The sequence below is a fragment of the Phyllobates terribilis genome, unplaced genomic scaffold, assembly GCF_046119375.1.
Source record: "Phyllobates terribilis strain yellow unplaced genomic scaffold, ASM4611937v1 Scaffold_4__5_contigs__length_816908805, whole genome shotgun sequence".
In the NCBI taxonomy this organism is placed as follows: domain Eukaryota; kingdom Metazoa; phylum Chordata; class Amphibia; order Anura; family Dendrobatidae; genus Phyllobates; species Phyllobates terribilis.
In genome coordinates, this window is record NW_027362764.1 from 373,945,178 (window position 1) to 373,969,060 (window position 23,883).

At 47.5% G+C, this 23,883-nt stretch overlaps 1 long non-coding RNA gene across 1 annotated transcript; it reads left to right on the forward strand.

Moving 5' to 3' along the window:
• The first annotated feature begins 14,334 nt into the window (after nt 1–14,334).
• Nucleotides 14,335–19,246, forward strand: LOC141265409 (uncharacterized). The gene is made up of 3 exons (XR_012320092.1): nt 14,335–14,539; nt 14,899–15,074; nt 19,060–19,246. It is a non-coding gene; the product is annotated as an uncharacterized lncRNA (long non-coding RNA).
• The last annotated feature ends 4,637 nt before the right edge of the window (nt 19,247–23,883 follow it).

Below are 23,883 nucleotides of genomic sequence, written 5' to 3' on the forward strand. Positions count from 1 at the left end.
TAGAGCCAGCATTTATTGTCGTCCTCATTCTGTAAAGGGGGAAGACCAAGATGAGCAAAAATTTCTTTTGTGCTATCAAAGACACTGGCAAAAAAGACTCCTTTCAACCTATGGTAATAGTATTACACTGCTTGATGCCACTTACAGGACAACAAGATATGCACTACCTTTATATTTTCTTTGTGTACGCACAAATGTGTGCTATACTGTGGTAGCTGCTTTTGTGGTTCAACAGGAACGGACTGAATATATCATAGAAGCTTTGAAAATGATTAAGGACTGGAATCCAACTTGGAACCCATCTTGTTTCATGCTTGACTTTTGCTTAGAAGAAATAAATGCCATCACACAAGTATTTGCAGGTAATTTTAAGATAAAAAAAACTTTATAAAAGGTTATCTTTTAACATCCCAAGCATTTGTCACTAACATTATTTACACAAGACCTTACACTTATCACTCTAATCCCTACATTTTTATATAAATTTTTTTTTTTGCTTCCCGTAGTATTTGGATTGAGAAGAGTGTTACAGTCCTTGAAAGATGCGTGTGGATGCACTCACTTTTCAGCAACATCCATCACTTCTGGAACAGGAGGCAGGGCTGCAGTTACTTTATGTAGTTTATTGTATCTGAGGACATCCAGGATCCATGTTGATAGAAGCTGCGGGAGAGGCCAGTACTGTGCCATCTTTTGTTTTTATAGCTTCTAACTGTGAAACATTACTTCTTCAGGGACCAGACATACAAGTCAGTGACATCAGCACTAGTCCACAGGTTCTATCACCACCCTCAAACAAACTATTATCACAGGATGTTTCTAGTGTCACTGATTGCTTTTATCTACGCTCCTTTTGACTTCATTTGAGGGTGGTGACAGAAGCAGATTATTGGTGCTGTTCTCACCTCTGACACCTTCCTTCACCCAAGATGCAGGACTAGAGATGGGCGAGCCTTTGGAAGCTCGATGTCACGTGTTGTCTGCTCCGCAGTCCACGTGAATTGCTCCAAGCGTGACACTCTAATTCGGTTCGTCGAACTTGCACTATTCGATGAACAGTTCGCCGAGCTTCTGAATCCCATTGAAAACAAAAGGAGGCAAAATCAAGGGTCTACAAAACACATTATAATGGGCACAAAAGCTGCCAAACACAGCTCAAATTTGGGACAGACACAAGGAAAAGTGCCATCTATTTTCCAGAGTTAAAATTTTCATCATTATGCATGCATGGAAAAGGCCTGGCCCAGTATTTCAAGCTTCAGATGTAGGCATGGTTCTCAGCCCTGCTAAATACAGGAAACAGACAAGGAAACCCCCAAAACGAGTCTCCACATTTCAAAAAATTATGGCCAGGTACCACCAAAATGGCATCAAGTGGCCCACAATAAAATTTGGAGAATGGCAATATCAATGCAGCATACTGAAAAGTAAATTGTCTACTCAGAGCAGTCCACTACTGGGGTGGAAAAGTCCTTGGAGATCTATGACTTCATCTTGATGAAAGTTAGGTGGTCTACACTTTCAGGGGACAGTCGGATGTGCTTATCCGTCAGGATGTCGCCAGCAGCGCTGAAGACATGTTCTGAAAAAATGCTTGCTGCCGGACATGACAAAACCTCCAAGGCATGACTGGCAAGCTCAGGACATTCTTCCATTTTTTTGAAGCCCAAAATGCAAAAGGGTCCAACTTCCCCCTTCCTGCCAATGGCATAGATATTGAACTCTAGATACTCCTGCACCATCCTCTCCAATCGTTCACTACGTGTCAAAATTGTACTCATTTATACTGGTGGATAGGCTGGTTGAAAACATTGGTGAAACGTTTCCAAGAAATTGCTGACACAAACATTAGCAGAAGCAATGTATGGTGACGACTCAACGTCCCCCCGGTTTGTTAGTGTAGATTTGTCATGCGTACGGTGTCCCTCAGTACTGTGTTGGGGAAAATCAGTCCTAAGATTGTATACAAGCAGCTTTTTTTTTTGGCTACTCCAGCATGCGTCCCTGTCCAGGGCAGGAAGTATCTGTCTAAACTTACTGTTGAACCGCAGATCCAACAGTGTCGCAAGCCATTATTTGTCGTTAATTCCAATCCTAACAATACGGGCATCATATTGCAGATAGTGCAGCAAGAAGGCGCTCATGTGTCTGTGTACATGAGGCTCAAGTCCTTGTGTTGCGGAGAGATAACATTTCCACTTGCTTCCTCCGTTCTCTCCCGCCAACCTGGGACAACAGAAAGGGAAATCATTTCTTCCTTATCTCCTGACTGTTCTGTGCCCAACACCTCTTCATCCTCATCTTCCTCCATTTGTTCCTCAGCTCCTGCATCTTCACCACCAGTTTGTCTGGTACCATTAGCTCCTCTGTCGCTCTACTCCACCTTGACATGCCACCTGGCTGTGTGACTAGAGTCCGGACCTTTTGAGATCTTCATCCCCTTTCCACGTCCTCCTCTTCTTGCTCCTCCTCTTCCTGTGGTACCACCACCTCATCCTGTAGACTTTTCCAAGTTTTCTCCAGCATGTAGATGAGTGGAACAGTGATGCTGATGACTGCATCGTCAGTGCTAACCATCTTGGTAGCCATTTCGAAACTGTGAAGGAGGGTGCAGAGGTCCTTGTTCTGTGCCCACTCTGGAACATTCATTTGCACCACATTCAGCTTGCTTTGAGTCACTATACGCATCTTTACTATGCCAGGGCTTGTCGCTGCTGCCACAGTCGCTGCAACATGTGCAGAGTGGAATTGCACTGTGTTGGCATATTGCATATGAAACGGTTAACCGGTTGTCCAAAAGACCTCTGTAGCGATGCTAGTAGATGAGCCGTGGGGTGAGAATGGCGGAAGTGAGCACACAGCGACCGTGCCTTGTGAAGCAGCTCATCCAGGCCGGCATAGTGGCGTAGGAATTGCTGGACAAGGTTGAGGATGTGAGCAAGGCATGAGTGTAGAGCCACCACCAGGTTTGCACACTGCCTTCCCTGGCTCCAGGTTTAGCAAAGACATCCATTGGTCAAACTCGGCTTGCATAGCTGTCTACAACTCTTCAGCTGTGTGACTTGCATCTCCAATGCATTTTAATTTAAACACTGCCTAATGGCGGAGAGCCCTGGCAGTGCAGTACAGAGTTAGGGGGAAGGGGGGAGTTGAACTGTTACAACATTAAGGAAGAAGTCGAGGATGCAGCTGGAGGCCCTAGAGGAGTTGGATGAGGCAGAAGCATTGGATGAAGAGGTGCAGGCAGAAGTTTGTCCCAAGTCTTGAAATCCACAAGACTTGGAGTAGCCCCATCCCCCGCCTGGCCTCGCAGCCACCAGAGTCACCCAGTGGCCAGTGAGGGAGATGTAACGCCCCTGGCCATATTTGCTCGTCCAGGTGTCAGTAGTGATATGCACCCTGTCAGTGTTTCTCAAGGTACAAGTAATGTCTGCGACATGCTAATGTATCGCAGGCACAGCTTTCTTTGAAAAGTAGTGGCGATTGGGAAACTGATAATAGGTGTCTGCAACGGCCATCAGCTTGCAGCAACCATCTATATCCGCCAGCATTTCCGTGGCCAACAAATGGGAGATGGTCAACTTCAAACGGGATGTGTTGAATAAAATAATCTTTTCAATGACCACACCTGCGGGACTGAGGGCTGGCTGCTGTACTGACAGAGGGTGGATTAGGATGTACCCGACAAACTGCTGCACTGTGAAGGAGGTGCAGGCTGAGATGTTCTGGTGGGTTTACAAACAAGTGGTGTGCTCGGTATCTGTAATCAGTCCAGAGAAACAGTTGTGGCTGAGGATGCAGCGCTTGTCGGGCTTGCAGCCCTCAGTCTCTGTGGGAACATGCTACTGACTCGCCCCCTGGGCCGTGGGGCACTCGGATCCGGGCAATAGGGGGAACGATGGGAGTAGTAGTGGCAACCCGGTTCCGTGGCTCAGGGTGGTCAGGCCAATGGTAGTCTGCTACGTTCTGCTGATAATGTCCGACTACGCCACCCGTGGATTTGCGGTCATTAGGAACCGCCGCTGCAGGGCAGACCGCTGGGGCTGATGATATATGCAGCTGGGATGGTGTGACTCCCCACGGGAAGAGTGCGGCCCCAGGGCAGTATAATGGATGATGGGAGCAATGGTAGTGAGAGTCCCGGTGCCGATAGTGCTGGAGGAGCAAGGAGCACACAGACAACAAGTTGCAGTCCAGGGTCTTTACTAAAATAGGTAAACTGACCCATAAACAGTCCCAGCTAGGAGGGGACCTGGATGTCTGAGAGCAACGGGGAAATTGGCCCTGGTCAGGGTGAGGTTGTAGGCCTACCGTGCTTTCTGCGCTCCTTCTGACTATCTCCTCGTTATAGGGTAACAGCCCACGCTTCCGAGCTTTCCGTGTATTCTCGCCTGTATGGCCTGCGACGTGGGTTCCTTTCTGCTCCCAGCCTTGTACGGCTTTACTGGTCCCTTCGGTTGTGGCAGGGCCTCCAGGCTTCTTAGGCCAAGGAATATACAGTCCCTTGCGGACTGGTTCTCTGCTGGAGGATGTAGAATCCTCCCAGCCTCAGACACCAAAGTCTGGTAAAGTCAGTCTCTTATCTGCCAAGACAGGCTTGCTTCGCCTCTTGTCTCTGGCTTGTGGCTCTCCTCCTGCCACACTTCCTCTTAGGTGCAGTGCAACTGTCTGTCCCTGCTCTGCTCTGGGACAAGTCTCAGTGCTGAGACAGGCCATCAAGTTCTCCCTAACCCTGCCCCCAGTACCAGCTTTTATAGGGGCAGCCAGCTCTCCCTACTGGCCTGAGACAGGAGGTACTGCATGCTAATGTTCCCCTGACTAGAGAACCTCCCCCTTGCTCTCAGACACAGCTTTAATTACACTTGTGGCATCCAGGCCAGGGTGACACACTACCTAACCTCCTTTTCAGCAGCAGAAGGGAAGGAAGGGAGACACAGATCCATTACTAGTGGGTAGGCGGAGCCCCACAGGATAGTTCACCTCAGATTAGAAAAAAGTGACGACCGGCCCCTCCAGCTTAGGCTCCTCCTACTCCCATGTCCTTCAGTCTAAAATTTGAGGTCGCAGAGGATAGTCGCTGCCTTGGCAGCTCCTCAGAAAAAAAATTTCTTTTATCATTTCCGGAGACTTGGACCCCCCGTGGTCTAGAGGTCTCAGGGGGTCTCGGCGCTGCTGGGACCCCTGACCCTCCCCTGGCAGATCTGCGTACCCCCTAAGGAGGTCCCCGCAGAAGCCTGCCGGCCCCAGGGGATACAGGGCTCTCCCTGGCGGAGACGCACACCGCTTCTGTGGGGTCCCTGCGCGCTCCGCCGTGGGGGGGAGCAAAGGGCCACGGCGCCACATATCCCTGGGGGTCCCTGTGGCGCTCAGCTGGGTAAGTGCTCTCAAGGTCTGAGTGCTTCAGCGGCTGCGGCGGCAGCCACTGTTACAAGTGGTGACTGCTGTTTTGTCCTTGCAGGAAGGATATCACCGCTGCATACGGCGTTTGTGTAACTCTCTGCTAGCAGGGGAGCAGGGACGGAGGAGCCGTGGGCTTCGTTAGTATGCGGCGGGGGGCGTGGCTTCGCGCCTCTCTGCTGCCTGTCATCTTAGCCTCAGGCAGGAAGCGCGCGCTGGAGCTGACCCAGCCCCTTCTTCTTCCGGGTCCTTCTGAAGGCGTCCATACTTCGTGCAGCGCCTCCTGCTCCCTGCTCTCTACACCACCAGACACCGGGAAGAGCAGTCACCGCGGCCAGCTGGTGAGTCACTTCTGCCTTTTAAGGCAGAAGATTCCTTTTTCTCACTATTGCAGCACAGAGCACCTTACTGCTGGCCTGTTAAGGCAGACAGGGTGTGCTATATCCGGCGCTGCTACCTCTGCTGAGGAGGCTCTGGGACTCGCACACCTCTGTCCTTTTAAGTCAAAGGTGTATTGCGTGGTCAGCAGCGTTAACCCCTTCTGAACGGGGTCTGGCCTCATCAGGGCAGTTAACCCTTTCTGGATGTGCATGCTTCTGGGATCAGAGGGTGCATCACCCTAGTCTGTTAGGTTAACTTTTGCTCTGCAGGCAGTTGGGGTAGCTCTTCTCCCTCTAAGGAGGAGCTTTAACCCTTCAGTGCTTGGTGATTTTTTGTGTAGGAACAGGCTGTGGTAGCGGAATCACACATCCTCGGTTACTGTACCCATTGTAAGGGGTTATTACCGCCTTATCTGCGACGCTCGCAACTGTGTGGGGGCATGTCGTATCAGGGACTAGGGGCGCGGACCTCTCCCCCGGTCCGCTTCAGGATCGGTCACGCGTATCTGATGCGCCGGGGTCTTCGACGGCATCAGGTTCGACACTGGTCGGGGGTCTCAGTGATGTTAAAGTGGAGGCGCTCACACGCTCCATTGACAGTCTATCTGACCTCCTGGGTCATTGGGTATCAGCTAAGTCCCAACCGACGTCACGAGGCAAGAAGCGCCACAGGCCTGTGGTGGCGCTGTCTCCTCCGTGCAGTGTGTCGGAGGCTTCGGAATCACCGACAAACTCTGCTGGTGAGATCTCCGATTCTGATGAAGAGGATCGGCAGGGTCGCTCTGCTTCTCTTTCGGGCCGCGTGGACGCTTTTATTGGGGCTATGCGGGAGGCGTTACAGCTGTCTGAAGAGGTGACGAGGCTCCCTGGCAAGTCGGCCCGGCTGTATCAGGAGTCGCGTCGGGCTCGTTCGACGCTGCCGGCGCACGATGAACTTAACGAGGCGGTGGAGAAGGAACTCCTGTGTCCGGATAAACGCTTCCAGGGGATGCGGTTTTTTGATGCCCCGTATCCCTGCTCCACGGAGACTATCGCTAATTGGGTTCCCTCTCCTGAAGTAGACGTACCATTGTCTCAGCTGAGCAAATCTTCTTTGCTTCCTGGTTAAAGGGAAGGCGAGTCTACAGGAACCTTTGGACAGAAGGACGGAGTTAGCGGCGAAGTCCATCTACGAGGCCGCGGGTCATGGATTCCGAGCGGCCTTGGGGGCCATGTGGGCTGGTGAGGCTTCTCTGCGGTGGTTGGATCAGTTGCGGACGGCGTGGCAAGATGGGACTCCGCTGTCTGAGGTGGAAAGGCTCTTCCAGCTGTTGGAAGAGGCGGCCCGATATGGCAGGGACGCAGTGCTGGATACTACTTCGGTTCTGTCCAGGGCTCAATCCTCGGCCATCACAGTCAGGAGAGCACTGTGGCTTAAACAGTGGACTGGAGACGCAGTATCCAAACAAGGTTTGTGGAGTCTGGCGTACAAGGGCGGTCAGCTTTTTGGTTCGGACCTCACGGAGCTGATGGCCAAGGACAAGGATACGGCTTTGCCGCAGCGGAAAGCAGCGGCTTCTACGTCTGGCAAGTCAAGTGCCGGTAGTGGTCGTCGGTCCTTTCGGCCCAGGGGACGGTTCGGTCAGCCCTCTTGGAGATCGGGTCGTCCCTCGTCTTCCGGAAAGAAGACAACCCAGAAATACAGTACACCCTGGAAACATTTCCGTCAGGACAAACGGGAGGTTGACAAAAAGCACGCTAAGGCGGACTGACGCCAGGAACCCACTCGAGGGCTCTCAGGTGGGAGGTCATCTGCTACAATTTGGGTCGGTTTGGGCGTCCCACGTATCGGACACCTGGGTGACGCGGGTTATGTCGGCAGGCTATTTCATAGTTTCATTCTCGACCCCCGGACAGGTTTCGTCAGTCTCACATCCCGTCCAAGCCCAAGCTGGCTGCCGCACTGCTGCGGGAGGTCGACTCTCTTCTGCAGCAGGGTGTGGTGGTTCCGGTTCCGCCGGAGGACCGGGGAAGGGGGTTTTACTCCAACCTTTTTGTGGTCCCCAAAAAGGAGGACAAGTTTCGCCCCATTCTGGACCTCAAAGAATTGAATTTTCATGTCCGTACCCGGAAATTCCGTATGGAGTCTCTTCGCTCTGTCGTGGCGGCCCTGTCACAGTACTATTTCTTGGTGTCAATCGACATCCGCAACGCCTATTTGCATGTCCCTATCGGCAGGGCTCACCAGCGCTTCCTGCGTTTCGCCATAGGTCAGGTCCATTACCAGTTTGTGGCCCTACCATTCGGGTTGGCCTCGGCGCCCAGGGTTTTTATAAAGATTCTGGCGCCGCTCATGGCGCTCCATCGAAGGCAAGGAGTTACGATTCTCCCCTACCTGGCCGACCTGTTAATTGTGTCGCCCACAGCGGAGGAGGCGGTGACAGCTCGCGATCTCTCCCTTCAGCACCTGGAGGACTTCGGGTGGCTGGTCAATTGGAAGAAGTCATCATTGGAGTCGTCGCAGTCAATCCTGTTCTTGGGGATGCTTTTCGACACGGTACGGGCAGTGGTGTACCTGCCTCCGGACAAACAAGCGAACCTTCGTCACAATTTCCAGGTTATGAGGTTGGCGATGGCAATGTCCCTTCGGAAGTGTATGCGCCTTCTGGGTCTGATGGTGGCGGCAATGGAAGCGGTACCGTTTGCACAATTTCATTCCTGGTGTCTCCAAAATCTTATTCTGACCCGTTGGGATCGATTGGCGGCTTCGCTGGATCGCTGTCGGTATCTCCCGCAGGGTGCGAGAGTCTCTTAGATGGCGGTTACGTCCAGAGGCTTTATCCCTGGGGAAATCCTTCCTCCTCCCACGGTGGTCGGTCATTACCACTGACTGGCTGGGGGGGGTTTGGAACGATCTCTGGGTTCAGGGGGTCTGGTCGTCAGAGGAGTCGTCTCTGCCTATCAACATCCTGGAGTTGAGAGCAATATTTCTCTGCCTCCGACATTGGACAGTCCCTTTGAGCGGTCTGCCGGTCCGGATTCAGACGGACAATGCGACAGCTGTCGCGTATATCAACCATCAGGGCGGGACGAGGAGTTCCAGACTCATGATGGAGGTCTCTCGGATCCTGGTATGGGCCGAGTCCAGGGTTCCAGCCATCTCCGCGATTCACATCCCAGGAGTGCTGAATATCACTGCGGACTTCCTCAGTCGCGAGCAGGTGGATCCCGGAGAATGGAGTCTTCATCCGGAAGTTTTTTCACTGCTGTGCTCCCGCTGGGGGACTCCCCAAGTGGACTTGATGGCATCCAGGCTGAACGCCAGGATTCCGACGTTCATGTCCAGGTACAGGGACCCGGAGGCTGTGGCGGTAGATGCTCTAGTAGCCCCGTGGGACCATTTCGAGCTGATCTACATGTTTCCGCCGGTATCCTTGCTTCCTCTGGTGATCTGGCAGATCAAACTCGAACGAATTTTGGCGATTTTGGTGGCGCCGGATTGGCCGCGGAGGGCGTGGTATTTAATGCTGGTCTCTTCTGGCGGCGCCTCCGTTTCCACTGCCTCTTCGCCCGGACCTGTTAACCCAAGGGCCCATTCGCCATCCGGACCTGAAGTCACTTCGTTTGACGGCGTGGCACTTGAGACCGAGATCTTGACCCGTCGTGGGTTTTCGGCCGAGGTCATTGCCACCTTGCGGGCGGCCAGAGGTCCAGCTACGACTAGGATTTATCACAGAACTTGGGAGGCCTTCTATTCATGGTGTTCTGGATCGTCAAGGAACCCGAGGGTTTTTTCCATTCCCAACGTCTTGGCTTTTCTGCAATGTGGTTTGGCCAGGGGTCTGGCGGTTGGTACCTTGCGGGGTCAGGTATTTGCACTATCCGTGCTTTTTCGGGAGGCTATTGCCTTGCGCAGGGATGTGCATTCGTTTTTTCGTGGGGTTGCACGTCAGTTTCCGCCTCGGAGGGCGTTTGTGGCTCCTTGGCGACTCAATCTAGTCTTGGGGGCTCTTCAGCATGGACCGTTTGAGCCTATGGATTCAGCTACGCTTTACTTGCTTTCTTGGAAGGTGGCCTTCCTGGTGGCGGTCACCTTTTTGAGAAGGGTTTCTGAGTTGGCGGCACTGTCTTGCTCGCCCCCTTTTCTGGAGTTCCACTCAGATCACGTGGTGCTTCGTACCCGTTGCGATTTTCTGCCTAAAGTGGTGTCGCGTTTCCACGTCAATCAGGACATTGTGTTGCCCTCCCTCTGTCCGAAACCGAAGAGTCCAAAGGAGCGGGCCTTGCACGCGTTGGATTTGGTGCGGACGTTGAAGTTCTATCTTACAATCACGCAAGGGTTTCGGAAGTCGGACACTCTTTTTGTGATTCCTGCTGGTCGTCGGCGTGGTCAGCGGGCTTCCAAGGACACTATAGCTCGGTGGATACGTTCGGCTATCCTGGAGGCGTACCAGCTCAAGGGCGAGCCTTGTCTGGTTAAGGTTCGAGCTCATTCCACGAGAGCTGTTGGTTCGTCGTGGGCTTTTCGTCAGGGGGCCTCGGCAGCGCAGCTCTGCCGGGTGGCTACCTGGCGCTCCGTTCACACTTTTACTAAATTTGATAAAGTGGACGTGAGTGCTTCCGCCGATGCGGCCTTGGGACGGAGGGTCCTGCAGGCGGCGGTTTTAGGTTATCTCTTTATCTCGTTTTCGGCTCTTGTTGCGCGCTTGCCTAAGTTGTTGGGGTGTTGGCGATTCTGCCACGGTTTCCCACCCTTGAGTTCTGGACTGCTTTGGGACGTCCCCCTAGTAATGGATCTGTGTCTCCCTTCCTTCCCTTCTGCTGCTGAAAGACGGATTTTGGTAAGACCTTACCTGTAAAATCCTTTTCAGCGAAGGAAGGAAGGGAGACACAGCACCCTCCCATGGCAGAAGTGTATTATTGTTTTCCAGATGCGGCGCGACTCCTCTCTGATGGCGGTCATCTGGGCTGGGGTCGGCGATCTAGGGCTCTGTTCCAGCATTGCCAGCTCATTGCAGTTGTCAGGTCCAGTGAGTAGTGCCTGGGACTGTGTGTTTTTTCTGTTATATGCATAACCTGTTCTCTCGCATTTCTGAATTTTCGGAGGGGGTTGTTCCGCTGGTGTTGTCTGCTCTTCCTTAGCTTGTGTACGGACTGAAGGACATGGGAGTAGGAGGAGCCTAAGCTGGAGGGGCTGGTCGTCACTTTTTTCTAATCTGAGGTGAACTATCCTGTGGAGCTCCGCCTACCCACTAGTAATGGATCTGTGTCCCTCTTCCTTCCTTCGCTGAAAAGGATTTTACAGGTAAGTTCTTACCAAAATCTGTCTTTTTTCCTCCTCTGCTGAGCTGGTCAGCTGCGTTACTCTGGGCTCATTCCAAGTCAGATCTCTGTTGTCCAACTCCTCGCCATGAGTCGCCCTCCTACACTTGCTGCTCTGAACGTACAGTGCTTGTTTTCCTCAGGTATCTGACTCTCATCATCGCCATCAACTCTACCCTGGGGGGTTAACGTCTGGCAACCAGGGTTTTAATTTCTGCTAGAACCTAATTTCCTCTATCTCCAGAGAAAGATTGCAAAAGATTTTGGGCATTGGTTCAGATGCTTTCCTCCTCTGGAGTATGTTTGGAGCAGACCTCTGAAGCCCATGGAACATAATGTGTGAACATCTCAGCAGAAGCCGCCATCTGTGTTTCCCCAGTCATTTGTGCGGTTGGAGACTTATGAGTGTGACACATGGGTAATTGGGGCGCCACCTCTGAGGACTGTACTGTTTGATGTTGGGGTGGAGGAACAGGACAGGCCACTTGATGCAGTGGTTTCCATTAACTGTAGCAAAAGCTCTTTCTGGGCCTCATCCACAACTCGTATTTCTCTGCTGCTGGCAAACAGAGACTGGAGTAGGCCATCCAGTAACAGAAGTTGTCACTTCGCTTGGGATACGACGATAAGCCAATGTTTGGTTACTACTGCTTTCAGTAATATTACCAGTAGCACCTACCCCCACATACACCTCCAACACCAAGACTAGTTCCCCTTTACAATAAACTTTTTCCCCTTCCCCTTTCCACCACGACCTCCGGATTAGGGATGGGCAAACTGTTTGGGTTCGTGACCGGGGTTGCGGCGATAAAGTAAGCCAATAGTTAATAATGTTAATATACTTACCGGGTGCGCGTTCTCTCTTCCTGGTGTGACGCATCGCTCCGTCACTTCCGGGCCACACCTTATCATCTTGGTGTATGTAATTGGCTGTGGCAAGTCACGTGACTATTCTCCCTGGAATTGACACAGCGTCGCGGCACAGCTGAACGGGATAACGCGGACATGGTAAGTATAATCAGTCTGATTATTAGCCATTAACTTGCTTTAACACTGCAACCCCAGTCACGAACCCAAGTAAAAACCACAAGTTCACCCATCCCTACTCAGGATTTCCCACTCGGCTTTTCTGCACACAGATTTGGTAAGCACTTGTTTGAGGCCAAATTCAACCTTTTTAGGGGAAACTGATGGATATGGCAATCGCTTCCTGAAAGCAAAAAAACCCGCAGCTTTGGCAACACACACAGGTTTAGGAATTACACTTGTTCTCAGCACAAAATGCTAAAAAGCGATGGAGTAGCTAGCTATCTAATTGTGTAACGCGGATGGAGCTGTACGGAGTGCAGCAGCAATGTGTCTAACCAGTAACACTGAAAATGGTGGCGACTGCAAATGTCCGCTTCTTATATCCCTACAGACGTGATTTTGGTATCTAAAGAAACAGCCAGAAAATGACACAAGCCCTTGTGTCTTCAACTTATGGATGTTTTATTCGCCCTGATTGGCGGCTGACCTGCAACATGCACACAGAAAATGCCGTGCAAGAGAAAAAAAATAGTCTGACACTACTGTTCCCACACCCCTCCTCTCAACAAACACATGCAAACACATCCCACCCGCTATCCTACCCGTTATCCTACACAGTCAGAAGGTAGAAGAAAAGCATCACTTAAACTCAGTAATGCTTTTTTTAATCCGATCACTCACTGAGCAAACCTTTGTTCGCTGACTTTTTTGGAAATTGGTCTGGTCTGACCAACCCAAACTGAATCGGCCATGTTCTTGCCGAATCTGAAATGGGCAAACACGTTCGAGCAAAGTTCACTCATCACTATCCAGGATGTCTTGTGACGGCTGAGAGTCAAGACTCCTATAGTAAATAACTGCAGCCCCTCCTCCTGATAGCATTGTGTTCCAGTACAGGTGAGGGATGATGAAGAAATGTAATTGCAACCCTGGTCTCCTGTGACATCCTGTTCTTTGACAAGACAAAGTGAAGGAATTCCCTCTCTCCCCTCGCCGCCACCCCCCCCTCCTCAACCCCAAAAAAGGGGGGGTTAGCTAGATAAGTATAATGGCCCCGTCACACTAAGCGATGCAGCAACGATCCCGACAACGATACGACCTGTCAGGGATCGTTGCTGCATCGCTAATACATCGCTGGTGAGCTGTCAAACAGGCAGGCTCACCAGCGATGAGGGGAGCAGCGACATCGTGGAAAGAATCGTTCCACGATGTCCTGCTCCCGTTACCAGCCTGCTGCTTAAGCAGGAGCAGGCTGGTAACTATGGTAAATATCGGGTTACTAAGTGCGCGTGTGCCCCTAGTAACCCGCTGTTTACCATGGATACAACTCTGCTACGGTGCGCTGGAGCCTCCGCGCACCGTAGCAGAGTGGTATCTATGGTAAACAGCGGGTTACTAAGTGCGCGCGTGCCCCTAGTAACCCGATATTTACCATGGTTACAAGCCAGATCGTTGGTCCCGCTGGTCACACACAGCGATGTTTGCTGGCCAGCGGGAGGCCAACGACCAAAAAATGGTCCAGGACACTTTGCAACGATCAGCGACCTCACAGCAGGGGCCTGATCGTTGCAAAGTGTCACACATAGCGACATCGCTGGTGAGGTCGCTGGTGAGTCACCAAAACCGTGACACAGCAGCGATCTCGCTAGCGATATTGCTTAGTGTGACGGGGCCTTAAGTGTTTTGTTAGTTTAGAGTAAAGGTAGTTACATTGATAATGGTTTAAAAATAGATATTTTGAAATGAAATGTTGGGTACTGGCCCACACATTTTTAAGCAAATCTTCATTATTGTGGTGCTCTGGGCCTTTTTTGGTCATGCATAGGTTAGAACGGTTATCCACTACTTGGAGACCGTTTCAGCACTGTCTCTCCTGGAGCTCTTGTAACATTGCTTGCAGGGAGGTATTGTGTGACATATCCAGTGTCCACTGCTGTTACTTCAGGTTTCTGATTTCTTAGGAGGGGGGAGTGAAGCGGTTGCTAATTGAACACATTGGATGTCATGCAAGCACTGGGAGAGCCATTGCTGACCTCTGGAACAGTGCCAGAAATTATGTAGGTATTATTTTGTTGTGGGTAAACTTAGAAACTGAGAAGGGGTTGGCTGAGTAGAGGACAGACCCTTTAAATATTAGATACAAGTAATAGTTTAGTTAATTTGTAACTTTCTTTAAAATATTATGTTTAGATGCTGACATAAAGTTGTGTGACTTTCATCCGGAGAAAGCTTGGACAGAATGGGTTAACCAAAAAGTGCATGGTGTTCATGAAAATAAAAAAGAAGTTCTGGCCTTGCTTCGGGGCATAGCTCTTGCTTCTTCAAGAGAAGAACATGATACAGCCTTGGCTACTCTAACATCTAGCAATGTCTGGAAGAGAAATAAGATGTTGAGAATGTGGTTCTCACATAAATGGCTACCGGATATAAAGGTAAACCAACAAGTATCTTTTGAGTTTAGATTTATTGATACTATAGATTTATTTTATGGGTCATTATGATTATATTAATATCCAGTATTTCAAATCTGATTGAAAATACTACCTAATCACAGGCAAGTAAATTTTTACTCAAAACAACATATATTTTTTGCATCAAGTACAAAGAACCATAGTTTTTACAATATGCAGAGCAGGGTTAAAGGCTTGCTTGGCATAACAAGCTGTATGTTATCTATATCTTGTAAGTAAAATCTGTCTTCATAACACCATTTTTTTATTTTTAATTGTTACTTTATAGGGCTGCTTTGCCATATCAGTATGCTCTAACATGATTTTTTTTTTCTTACAAGAAATGGGCACATGTGTATCGTACTGGGACACAACAATTTGGAATCAATACCAACAATGGTCTAGAAAGGCAACATCAGACTTTGAAGCATTCTTATCTATCAAGTCTGAAAAACTGTAATTTAAGCCAGTTGATCCGTGTTCTGCATTTTGAATTTTTCACAGATATGTATCAAAAGTAAGTCCTTTTCAGTACTTTATAGTGTATGCCTGTAATCATACATATCATGAACTTAACCCTACCAATAGTGTTAAATATTTTTTTAGCTGTTTTCTTCTCCCATTTACCTGCATTTTTTCACATAGGTTTTTTTTTTATTTAGTAAATCAATTTAATCTTTGAATATTACTTTTTAAAGGGATCCTGTCATCAGATCCATGATGCCCGAACTGCAGGCTGCATACATGATACTGGCTAGATTATATTGCAGATGTGTTATCTTACTCCAGGATGTTGCAGCATTTCTTAGTAACTCTGAAAAGCATGCTGGGAACCACGTGTCTCAGATTACAAGTGCAAACAGCAGGTCCTTCCCCAAACTATTCTCCCTGTCCTGCTCTGTATGACTGACAGGTCTCTCCCTATCAGTTTTTGAAGTGTGATGTAGAGAAGCTTTCTGTGGACAGACGTGCTTCATGCACTTGTCATCTAAGACACATGGTACCAGCATGCTTTACAGCAGGGTTCCCCAACTCCAGTCCTCAAGGCCCACCAACAGGTCATGTGTTCCGGATTTCCTTAGTATTGCACAGGTGATGGAATTATTTCTTGTGCAGGTGATATAATTATCACCTGTGCAATACTAAGGAAATCCTGAAAACATGACTTGTTGGTGGTGACGCACCCCCTGGGCCAGTGCTGTTTGGGGATACCCGGAGCCGGATCAGATGGGGGTTGTAGTCTCCGAGTGGCGGCGACCCGGTCCGTGCCCAGGGTGTCAAACTCAGTGTGTGGCAGTCTTTACAGATGTTATTAGGTGTTCTTGGTGTCGACTACGCCACCCGTTGATTTGCGGTCAAAAGGCCGCCGCTGCAGCAGGGTCCACTGAGGCTGGTGGTATGTGTGCAGCTGTGGTAGTATAACCCCCAACGGGAGGGGTATAGCCTCAGGGGGTCAGGTGTAGAGGATGGTGGTTGTGGAGGTGCAGTGAGGATGGTAAGAAGACTCAGAGTCGGGCTGTGCAGTTCAGGGTTTTTACTTACTGCTGTTCCTTTGATCACTCTGGCCTGGAGTGACCGCCCGAGCCGTGCTGCGTCCACCAGGTCCTGGACTCGGCCAACCCCCAAGCAATTCTGGAGCGTGGCCCTGAGCTCCCTTTCTGCCTTTCCTTTCTACTGGCCGTTCCCACCAGGGGTCCACTTATGTCCGGCTCCCTCGGGTCTCCTGTTGGTTGAACCTTCTTTGGCTTCCCTGACCCTATGCTCGGTGTGCCTTCTTAGTGGACTTGGTGAGGGGCTGCTCCACATGTAATGTTGCAGCCTCCGGTTCTTAGTTGAGGGTAGTTTCTCTCCTCCACTAATTTGGGATCCGGTTCCCTTGCGTGCCAACCCTTCACCCTTCTGGTTTTATTCTGGGTTCTTGGGGTTCCTTCTTCTCCCCCTCTGGGTCCTTCTCTTCTCCTCTCTCTCTTCTTGCTGACTTGGCCCAGGACTTCTCTACAAAAGGCTGACTGCCTGACTGACTGACCAACCCTCTACAAAAGACCCTGTCTCTAGATGGTGCCCACCTTATATACTCCCTCTATGTGTGAGCTCAGGTGACCAGCACCCAATGAGCTCCTAGCTTTACCCAGACTGCTCCCCCTATCTGCTCCTACACTACTGGGATGTTCCACCCCCCTCCCACTCCAGCCAGGGACAGACACTGTCGTACCTGCACATATACACTGGTGGGAGTACCGTCGATCTGTCCCCCGGAAATGGGATGTATGTAGTGCATGCAGCTATCTGAGCTCAGTTCCACACTCCATCCTTACCCGGGAGTGGAATATCACACCTCTGGCTTGAGGTGCAATACCCCTGTAGCAGCCGAATCCTCAGGGTGCTACAGTGGGCCTTGAGGACTGGAGTTGGGGAACCCTGCTTTACAGAGTTACTATGAACCAAGATATCTACAATATAATGTAGCCAGTATCTTTTATGCTGCCTGTGATTCAGGCATCATGGATCGTATTTCGGGTTGCCCATTACTTAAAAAAAAAAAAAAAAAAAAAAAAAAAGATAAATTGTGCTTTAACAGTACAGTGGTGCTTAAATGCAAGGCCTCTGGCTCCAGTCTTTACACTCACCTGCCTCAGTTTTCATCTGTTTCCAGCGTTACTACAGTTAGTGGAGATTTGGGATCTGCCAGCAGCTCCAGTTTTTTATGGGGTTGCTGTAGGTCACAAATCAATACATCTTTACGAGAGCCTAGATCTGCCTCTCATACTGCATTGAACACTTGTGAGGTTACTTCGGACTTCTATACAAAAGATGTTGCCATAGGAGTGACGCGGCACTTAAAGGATGAAGCCACGGGTCGGGAGGGTAAGTATAAGACAAGAGGCAGGGGAATTAAATTTAAAGCACCACTCCAGTGGTGCAATAAATAAAAAAAAACATGGAATGTTGCTTTTAAGCCAGAAACACACTGGGTGAAATGCATGTGAGATACTCCCACGAGTCTCACATGCCTCACCTGGCACGACCACCGGCTCTCTGGACAGGATCGGGTCAGCAGCTTTACAGAAACACATGCACCTGATACACTCCTGTCCAGAGAGCTGGCGGTCGTGCCAGGTGAGGCATGCGAGACTCTTGCGAGTATATCGCATGCATTTTGCCCAGTGTGTCTCCAGCTTTAAGGGGTTGTCCACTTGTAGGACAACCACTTCTTATTCTCCATGTGCACACCCATCTAAAAAGAAAAAAATACCCTTGGGCCGGCACTGTTCAAGCGATGTCAGAACGATCCTTCCTGGAGCCTAGATGACATTGTTATGACAAGCAAGCTCCGAGACTAGTCACCTCCACCTTCATTCTCCTTGCCTTGGTATGCAGGAGCAATTGATATGAAGTGGATGGCAGATGCAGAGTTCACTTCTTAGGAATTTGAAGGTGGGGAGAAGGAAACTGGTGATGATTGGTTGTGAAGCTCACATGTCATAAAAATGGCACCTGGGCTATGGAAATGCGAGTTCGGACATCACTGGAACCGGACTGGCACTAGAGGGGAGTATAGGCTTTATTATTCTGGGGTTGAACATGGGGAGTGAGAAGGAGTAGTCCAAGCATTGGACAACCACTTTATGCAAAACCAAGAATGGGACCAAAAAGTCCAAAATATAATGCTTTTTTTTTTCACATAATTTTTGAAGGCTATGTTTTAAAACTTCATTTATTACTATTAAACAGGTTCTTGTATTTGTTTTTGTTTGTTTTTAAATGACAAAACAAAAAATGGGTGTATAGATACCCCAGAGTGAGTGTTTCAACTTCAAATTATTTTTTTTTCTGTTTGTTGTAGCAGACTAATGAAATTAGAATTTTGTTTTAATCACATGAATATCCACATCATCCATTGGCAAATGATAGATTTTGAAGCCACAACCTCTCTACTGATGCACTGTACAGCCAGCTATCAGTCAGTGCCGGGATGTGTTTACAGCCACTGCGCACTATGTACTGATGCACTGCTAAGGAAACATTTTCAGTTGTTCATGGCTAGGGATGGGCGAACTGTTTGGCTTTACCCGGGTTCGTGACCGGGGTTACTCCGTTAAAGCAAGCAAATAGTTACTACACCTAATATACTTACTGGGTAGGCGTTCTCTCTTCCTGCTGTGAAGAATCGCTGCGTCACTTCTGGGCCGCCCCTTATCTTCTGAGTGTATGTGATTGGCTGTGGCCAGTCACGTGACTATTCCCCCCGAAAGTGATGCAGCACCGCAGGAGAGCTGGAAGAGAACGCAGACTCGGTAAGTATAATCAGTATGGTTATTAGCAGTTTGCTTTAACAAAGCAACCCCGCTCACAAACCCGGGTAAAACCGAGCAGTTTGCCCATCTCTACTCACAGCAGCAGGGCTTTCAGTGCGGCTTCCAAACCCTATTAACCTGTCAATTCACCCTATACCTTCAGGTTAACAGCTTTTTTTTTTTAACTGACTTGTTTTATTTTCACAGATACGTACAGATGAATTTAACGAGTTCTATTACCGAAAATACGTCGTAGAAGTCCCATCGTTTTTAAAAAATCGGCCTCGTGGATTCATTGACCATGTAATGCAGCGTTACTACAGTGGCCTTGATTTGTCACACCTTAAATGTTTGGACTCTGATAAGGGACTTTTTGAAGTTAAAAGCGAGTCTGCAATTGACTTAGAAATAATGCATACTGTTTGTGTTGGATTGGAGGGGCCCACTTGCACATGCAAAGACTGGCAGAAATTTCTGCTACCATGTAAACAAATGTGTTTAATTTTGCGTGTTGCAAATTGGCAGTGGCATGACATTAATCCAGCATACTCTGAAAACCCCCTTTTTATCCTGGATAGTGATTGTTTTGTGGACACAAACACTAGGCATTGTGACAATGGTTTACAAGAACACGAGTGTAGACCACAAAATAGTGTCCGTTCAGATCCAACACTGCACGAATTGCCCTCTAGGAGGAGAAATCGGCTGACCTATTTGATTCGCCATTGTGTCAAAGTGTTAAAAAGATTTATAGACTCAGTATATCTTTTGGACAATCAAGACTTTGTGAAACATCTCACTGTTGAATTAAGTAATTTGTATTTACAATTACGGGAACAAATCCCCCAAGAAGGTGGCTTGCCACTGAAACCAGCACCAAAATAACAGTCTCAAAAGCTATACAGGAGCTTCCTGTAAGAAAATATGGGAAACAAAAAAACATGGACATTCACAGAGTAGGATCTAAGGCAGAGAATAAAACAGCTGATGTATGGGAAACTGTGAATGTAGATGGACAAGGGGCTACCCCACAAACACCCCCAACAGAAAAGCTGGATTGTGTGTGGGTCACTGTAAAGAATATAAAATTGAGCTTCAGGGATCGTGCCTTGATAACCGAGCAAGATTGGTTAGACGATAATATAATTAATGCGTGCCAGAATTTAATTATAAAAGCATGCCCTAAAGTATCAGGTTTGATGGACACAGTAGTGTTGGCCCATTCTGACATTCCTTTGGTAACTGGCAGCAATATCATCCAGATCCACCATGTTGGCGCACATTGGCTAGTTTCAGCATGTAACAACAATTCGGTCACTGTATTTAACTCATTGCACTCCTCTTCCATTTCTGACACTCTGAAAAAACAAATTTTGAAAATGTACAAACCACTTTTCCACGGCTGTAATAAAATTCTGGATGTTACAATTATGTGTTGCCAGAAACAAAATGGAGCAAATGATTGTGGGCTTTTTGCAATTGCCAATGCAGTGGCATTAGCCGAAGGTGTAGATCTAAAGAGTGTAGAGTTTAACCAGGCTGAGATGCGCAGTCATCTAATTTTATGCCTAGAAAAGGGTCGTTTGGAATTATTTCCTTATGAAACCAAGCTTCGTCAGAAAATATATAAAAAAAGGTTAACTCTTACAACTTACTGCCTTCGCCACGTGTACAAAGCACATGAACATATGGTGGAATGTTCCTTGTGCAAATCATGGTTTCACTTAGCATGTGTAAATATCAAAAAAGATGACAAACTTGTTACAACAAGAAAACGCTTTTACTGTCCCATTTGCCTAGAGAATAAAAACAAAAATTTACTTTAGGTAGGGTTGGGTGTTTTTGATATAGATAGAGATTATATATATATATCTATCTCACACTTAGAGCTTTTCCACCTTTTGTGGCTAGTTGCTAGTTACTTTTCTTGAATTCATACGTTTATGACCTAGAAAAAAATATTTAGCAAACTAGTTGTAATTGAAAATTTTGCACTATTTATCTCTTATGGCTGCTGTATTACAGTGTCTATTGTGGCTGCAGAATAAGTTAATAAGGTCAGGCACATAAAATAAAGATTAATCAGATGTGTTGAGGACCTATTTTTGTGGTACTTACTATTATATAGTTGACACTTTATCCTCACAGACTGCACAGTTCTCCACTCCATGCAATGGCTGCTGGTGAAAGCACATGTAACTAGGCCCATCCATCAGTCTTCTCCTGTAGATTTGAAGATTACAATTGGACAAGGCTGATAGAAAGGTCTGGTCAAATGCCCGGCCTCCTCTTCAAATGTCTGTTAAATAATCATACTGTCTTCCAATGCTGACCTTAGGTTATAGCAAACTTGATGGAACTAATTTTAATTTAATATTTACGAGTTGGATTTCTTTTTCTTTGCACTTTACCACTTTAAGTGGCTTGAAATAGTTGTTTACTATTCTATTTATATATGCATATTATGTGTGTGTGTATAATATCTGTTGCACATTAACATATTCGCTACAAACAAAAACAGTAAAGGGTTTATCACATGAACAATATACACTTTAATAGGTCTTGGAATAATGATACAGGTATGTAAAATTTGGCTTTATGAAAATTTATTCAAATCCAATGACTGACTTTTATTTTTTTTTATGCCCTGACCCCCCCTGCCCACCCAAAAGTATTGATTTTGCCCCCCTAAAAAATGCACACAAAATTGCGTATAAGCTACATGTACAAGAGACCTCTTTATTGTACCCACAAATTTACACTATTATATATAAAAATGTGTTCACCAGTCATTCGGCAACATTATTGGAAATTAATTTTTGCTCCTATTCCCTTCAAAGCTTCTCTCGCTCCCTTTTGTCTTATACAAGGCTGTGGACCTTCTCTGTGAAGCGCCCAGTAGTCGTCCCCCATCATGTTCACCTTCCATCACCTTATTCCACAAGGCTGTATACAAGTCCCCAGGCCAGTCTGTATAATTTAAAAAACAGCATTTATTCTCACTGGAGGGGCAGCCTGGTCTGTTGGGCCTTGCTGATCTGGGCACAACGCCTCCTATTTTGTGAATGGCGTCCTCCTCTGCTTCATTTGGATAACGCGTCCTATGTCATATACACAGTCTCCTCCATTGCGCTCCTGCGCAGGTGCACTTCTCTCTGCACTGCTGAGGGCAGAACAAAGTATCTTAATGGGCCGGGAAAGCTGAAAGAAAGCCGGCCTTATCCCAAGATCTATTGATGAAAATGTATTTTGTTTGGAAAAACCATTCAAAGCAGATCCTGCCTCCTTGTGTGACCTGATCCATGTGATTTCTGCCATTACTCCTGCGCACCATGACGCGCAATATCAATTCAAAGTCTTCATATCTCAGAAGTCCTCCATTGATTGTGGATGATCCGTGCCATCTTAGTGTACTACATACAGACCTCATTCTAATGGCAGGAACTATGAGCAACATGTTTTGTGTAATGTTACATTTGTTTGTTACTTTTTGTATTTTACAAATGTCAGTAACTTCTTCATATAGATGTTTTTTATATGTAACTAAAATCACAGGTTACTCTGGTACAAACGTTTTGCCTTTGTCAATATTTTGTTATTTATATTTTTTTTAATTAAACAGTTTGAGAGAAGCTTGTTGTGGCATTAATGACCGGTAACTGATAGAGATCAAACTATCAAGGTGTATAAACGTTATATTTTCAAAAAATCCAGAAGTATCTACACAAATGTCCACAATAATAGATCTGCAACAATGTGGATCGTGTTCCTCCTGCAGACTATTTTATTAGGTCACAGCAGTGTTTCTTTGGCAATCTTGGTGCATCACAACCTTCTGTGGTGGTTTTGCATTCCAGGTGGCCTGGAGAACTAAATTTTTAGTGGTCACTGTGACGGGGTGTGTGACAGAGCAGGAAGGGACACCAGGCCGATGATCAAATAAATCTCGTTGGATTGAACAGGGAAAATGGAACAGCACGAATGAAGGCAATTCTGCTAGTCCGCAAAGAGTCCACAACAGCAGAAACAAGTCCGGGGGCGTCTCCCGGTAATCCGACGCCAGAGAAAATATAGAAATAGTCCTTGGATGAGTTCAATGGGTCCAGCAGATGAGGGACACAACACAATCCCACATGGCAACTTCTATCAATCCACACACGCCACGAGGATCTGGCCGCAGCCTGAGACCCTCCAGCGTTGGGAGTCACCACGCAACTGACTGGGCCAAATATGAGTCTATTGTTCTGTCTACTGGGATCAGCCCCTGGATGGGGGAAGGGTTCACATCCACTAGATGCAACAAGAAATGTTGACCTAGGCCTGATTACATTACAGTCCATGAACACAGGCCGAGTGAGGGACATGCTGTTAGTCATATTGGATAAAACATAAGTTGCTGAGGTTAGGACCACCAGGGACCCCAATGTTACTTAGGAAAGACTGTCCATGTTTAATTAAGTAATTTTCACGTATACATAGCACAGGTCTGTCCATCCATTCATGGATTCTGTTTGGGACTAATAAAAATAGGCCATCACAGCACTCGGCTATGTCATTTATGTACAGTACAGACCAAAAGTTTGGACACACCTTCTCATTTAAAGATTTTTCTGTATTTTCATGACTATGAAAATTGTACATTCACACTGAAGGCATCAAAACTATGAATTAACACATGTGGAATTATATACTTAACAAAAAAAAAGTGTGAAAAAACTGAAAATATGTCTTATATTCTAGGTTCTTCAAAGTAGCCACCTTTTGCTTTGATGACTGCTTTGCACACTCTTGGCATTCTCTTTGAAGAACCAAGAATATAAGACATATTTCAGTTCTTTCACACTTTTTTGTTAAGTATATAATTTCACATGTGTTAATTCATAGTTTTGATGCCTTCAGTGTGAATGTACAGTTTTCAAAGTCATGAAAATACAGAAAAATCTTTAAATGAGGTGTGTCCAAACTTTTGGTCTGTACTGTACATAAATGCATACAAAATATTAACTACTCGAGCTAAATTGCTGCGTTATC